Source organism: Penaeus monodon, chromosome 11, assembly GCF_015228065.2.
Source record: "Penaeus monodon isolate SGIC_2016 chromosome 11, NSTDA_Pmon_1, whole genome shotgun sequence".
Classification (NCBI taxonomy): domain Eukaryota; kingdom Metazoa; phylum Arthropoda; class Malacostraca; order Decapoda; family Penaeidae; genus Penaeus; species Penaeus monodon.
This window is the reverse complement of record NC_051396.1, coordinates 8,561,324-8,566,323: the sequence shown is the minus strand read 5'-3', so window position 1 is coordinate 8,566,323 and position 5,000 is coordinate 8,561,324. Positions and strand designations below refer to the sequence as shown.

Genomic DNA, 5,000 nt, shown 5'->3' with positions numbered 1-5,000 from the left:
ATGTGTGCTTTGAGTGGGGGGTTGGGTTTTGTATGTTTTCATTGTTGTTTTTCATCAATCTATGATTTCTTCAAACAAGTAAGCTTCATGTTTTCCACAGCCTTTCTCCTTCATGTGCTAAAGACATGCATTCCTTAAAAAGTGCCAAGTTGCACATCTCCACTTATGGGATAGTGTTCATGCATGTCATAGTAATGGGAGATATATATAAATATAAATATATACTGGTCACATAAACTTTTCACAATGACTCATATTTTGGCACAAGCACTTTTCCCCAACAGCAACACCAGTGACTTGTGATAGATCTTTGAGTAATGAAGGCATGCATTGCTTTATCAGGCTTTTGTTCAAAGGTATTAGAGATAGTGTCTTATGTGGAGTTAGTAACATAAAAGAAATGTTAAAGTAAGGTTCCTGAATCTTATATAGATAACTAATTATCAGGTGAAGGTTTAATTAATTGTAAACCCTGTTAACCATATCACAAGGCACTTGTGTCATGTATTTAACTGTTTTAGATATATGTGTTTGGATGCACTGATGTTAATCAGTAGTATCTTATCGAGTTACAAATAAATAGATATTGTAAATCATGTGCACTGAATAGTCTAGATAGCAACTCAGTTTTAATTCTCTTCCTTTCTCGTGCAAACCTGCATGGAATACGTTATAGGATTGGCATCATACTTTATCTCTTTGTTCTTAGTTAGCAACATGGTATGGCTTAAAAAAAATAAATAAATAAATAAACATCTTACACTGCATATTACACAACACCAATTCCAGAATAAAGGGGCTGTTGTAAAACTCCTGCTACCACTGCAAGTTGACCAGTTCTCATCTTAAATATTTGTATTGATAACTATTAGAGAGTGAGAAAGTGTGTGTGTATGTGTGTTTGAGTGTGCGGTGTGGTTTGTGTCTGTATGAGCATTTATGTGTGTGTGCCTTTGTTTAATGAAGTTTGAATGTATAAATGAATCGTAAGAAGTGGAATGCACAAGTCATAGCTGCATGCATGCATGGATGCATGCAGTTTAGAGATATTAGGACAGTTAGCAGGATTGCAATCTAAGATAATTATAGGAAATCATGATTGTTTGTCATGTCTTTTTGTGTACAGTGTAACATTGAATTTGCAACAAAGATTCTATACTGTATATGACACTTTAACCCATTGAGTAGTGAGATTTAGCACTGTCATTAATCTGTAGGCTTATGTAATTCCAGAGAATTGAATAATACAAGAAATGTTAGATAAATAGAGAATTGGTATGCTTTCATGAGAGGCCTCAAATTACATGTTTGTAATCACAATAGGTGAGATTTCAACTAAATTTAGAGGATGCTGGGCTGCACTAGAGTGCCACTCCATTCCAAGCCATTGTCTGGCTCATGACTGGGTCCTGAGGAGTAATTCCCGCTGCCAGGACCTGGGCTAGTGTCACTCAGCGTCAGTGAAATTTTTGCCTTTATGTGATTTAGACCACCTGGTGGAAAGGGGTTAAGGGCTTTCTACCTTTCTTGGTTTAAAGAAGAGCATAAGTATTCCGTATGTCATTTAAAGAAAGAAAGAGAGATTTAGGAGGTTTGCCCAGATACTATCTTAAACCATTAGTAACGGAATTAAAATTTGGCTAGTGGCCAGTAATGCGGGGATGTCGGTGTGCACCGACAGTTTCCCGTTTGCACCTGATTCCACTAACAACAGAATTAAAATGTGGCTAGTGGCTAGTAGTGCGGGGTTGTTGCGTGCACCAGCAGTTTCCCACCTGACTCACTTGGTAGTTTACGAACAACATTAAGCACCTAAAAGCTTATATTTTAATATTAAAAAAACAAATAAGAAAAAAAATAAAAATAATAAATAATGTGAAGGTTTCCCTTTACATTAGCTGCCTTTGCCTAAAAGTTTCACCATTCAAATGATGCCTTTACTATTGGAGAAAAGCAAGCTCCATCCAGTGAGCTGATGGTGCAAGAATTGTCGCTGTGCCATCTGCTACTTCGTTCACAATAGCCATAGCATGATATCATGCCATCTGTTTCCAATAGTTTAAATTTAGAAAAGAAATTATTTAAATTTCCTCATACGTCCTTTTAGGTAGAAATCGGTAAAAGCATTTCTTTAAAAGTGCTATAAAACTTGTAAACCATTGCCATGATTTGCAGTTTGTAATGGTCCCTATTACATTCACCAGTCTATCAGAAGCTCAATGGACAAACTACTCAATGGGTTAAATGAAATTAATAAAAATTATATTTTTGGAATTTCAGGAGTAAGAAAATCATGTGATCATCAATATTTTTGAGTCTGTTTTCTGTAACACTACAGATGCAAGAAGAAACAATGATGTTTAGTTAGGGAGATAAACCACTATATTGAGCGAGGGTGTTCAGTTTTACTTGCGTCAAACCGTTGTTTCTTTTTAAACAAGATTACCATATAGGGGAAAATTATGGCAGTAGGTCTGAAGAAATAAGACTATGTTAGAATTTACTCATATGTAAGAAAGCAAGAATGGGTTTGCTCATAATTTATTCATTAGCTTTTGGTTGTTTGACTTTCTCAGAAGCAGAATAGTTGCATACTCCTGCTGCTTGTAATATCAGTTTATACATTCTCTTTATATTTTTTTATTGGTTCATATCAGTGTGGTTTATAACATGAGAGATGGCCTTATTTTAAACATTTCTGTAGCAGCAGTTTGCAATTAAGGCAGATGAAGAGTAGTGTTTTTGATTGTAGTTTTGGGAGAAGGAATTGGTGCAGAATAGAGTAGGATTTTTGTTTTCCTGATGATGGAATCTATTTTGCCATTTTGAAATTAGCAGGGAAACATGTATGTATTTTTTTCTACTTAGGAATATGAAATTTTTTTGACTTTTTTATTTTTTTAAATTACAACTAAATTCACCTTTTTTGTAATTTCTCCAGTGACTTCTCAGATGCTAGAGATAATTGGTTTGTTACTTATATCTTCCTTCACATTTTTTTTTTCACATCAAAAAGATTGAGAGATTCTACTTGATTTTATATGATACATAATATGAAAATGGGTTACATCTGACTGAGTAACAAGCTCTTTCGTGAATAATGGTGTTCTGTGCTAAATTGCAGAGACTTAATTTCTGTATAAAAGGAATCCCATTTGATTCAAAATTTGGATATATATTAAGGAAAAGGATTGTAAAGGACAAGGTAGTAATTACATAGCTGTGTGATGGTAGCAGAGGTGTGTGCTGTATCATTGAAAAAATAATATAAAAAATTATGCATTCCTAGATAAACACTTGAGTCTTGCTTGGTCATCATTGATATATTATGTGTTGTAACATTCCTGTCCATTTGACCAAATGCTGTCATTAGTAAGATTCAAATTTTATAACCATAATACGAAGTTAACATATAATCTTCTGTGTTTTCACTTATTTTGCCTTTTTTTTTTTTTTTTTTTTTTTTTTTTTTTTTTTTTTTGCTTATGTTTATTTCAACAAGATAGGCCAAGAACAGATGTTATGATTAGAGAGAAATTTCCATGAAGAACTTCAATGTATGACAATCTGTTGTTGAAGTTACTCAGTGATGTTAAGTGTCATTGAAACCTAAACAAAGCTCCATGCGCAAGTGATAATGAGTATATAATGTGAGGTCGGGAAAAAAAACTCCTGAGGATGATTATGAATGGTTTTGAGAGTTTGATTGTGTCTGTGGACAATAATAGGCATGTGGATGTGAGTGTCTGCTTGGTAAATTGTGAACTTGTTTTTTTGTTTGTTATTTTACAAAAATTTTATATGTAAGCAGTGATATTTATATTTTTGTTATTTTTATGTCTCCATCATTCATCAGATGTATGTGCATATATATTTTTTTTGTACATCTGTCTGTCTTTTTTGTATATATATTTTTTAACTTCCTTTTTTTCATTTCTTTTCATTTTCATCATATTATTCATAGGAAGTTAGAGCATTCTATTAAAGACTTCTTAAAAAAGAGGTAATTCTATGGGTCCTCAAGCAAATCAAACCTAGATTGCTTAATGACCCGATCAAGCTGAATATAATTTAAACATATTTTAATTTCATGTAATATGGCATGAGTTCATGATAGTCACTATATGCATATATTAAATTTTGGGGGGTAACCAGAATGTTGGTGATTTAGAGCTGTTCCACCTAAAGGAATTTGAAACTGGTATAATGTATACTGAGCTATGGAAAATAGGAATTATTTTGAATAGCAAAGTGGCCTTAGAGTTCAAGTTTTAGATGTTGAAGGAGAGGAAAGATAATTATATCATATATTTAATTTTAAAAGAGAAATTTAATTTTCCTCTGTCAAAATAAATATAACTATGAAGTAATCAGACAAAATAAAATTGTTCAAGTCATCAAAAGTATGGGATTTATTTTTGCTAGACTGGTTTGTGGTGGTAACAATACACACTATTTATTATGATGGCTTCTTGTTATCTACATTTTCTTTTCTCTTTTCTTTTCCTCTGTTGCCATCTTTGATAAGAGAGAAGAGATGACTCGCTGGATTTTATGTGATTTGCTGAATTTGGTTATAGTTTTGTTAATCTTTAGGTTGCTAGTTGGATAGGAATTTTGTAATTCTGTTTCAAATGAAATGTTTGATGAGCCGGTCATCAAATTACCTGAGATTGGAGTATAAAAACATAAATAAATACATCAGAATATGAAAACAAGGTATTATGAAGCTGTGAGCACTTGTATATTCTATGATGTATGTATGTATGTATGTATGTATGATGAAAGGACAGGCAAGTAAGAATACATGTTTTTTATTGTTTGTTTTTTTTAGTCTAAAGTGTAGAATAAAAAAAAAATGACTTTAAGCGCACATTTTAGGCAAGGTAAGTAGTCCTTTGGTTGAGTTGCCAGTTGTTTATTTCTTGCTACAGCTGTTTCATTGTCTTCTAAGGTCAATTTTTATTTATTATTATTTTTTTTACTTCTTTTTCTTTCTG

The 5,000-nt window shown here is 32.5% G+C and overlaps 1 protein-coding gene across 1 annotated transcript in view; it reads left to right on the top strand.

Moving 5' to 3' along the window:
* The window catches only part of LOC119578433 (liprin-alpha-1-like), a 116,545-nt gene that overhangs the window by 92,697 nt on the left and 18,848 nt on the right, over positions 1–5,000 (top strand). The window lies entirely within an intron of this gene.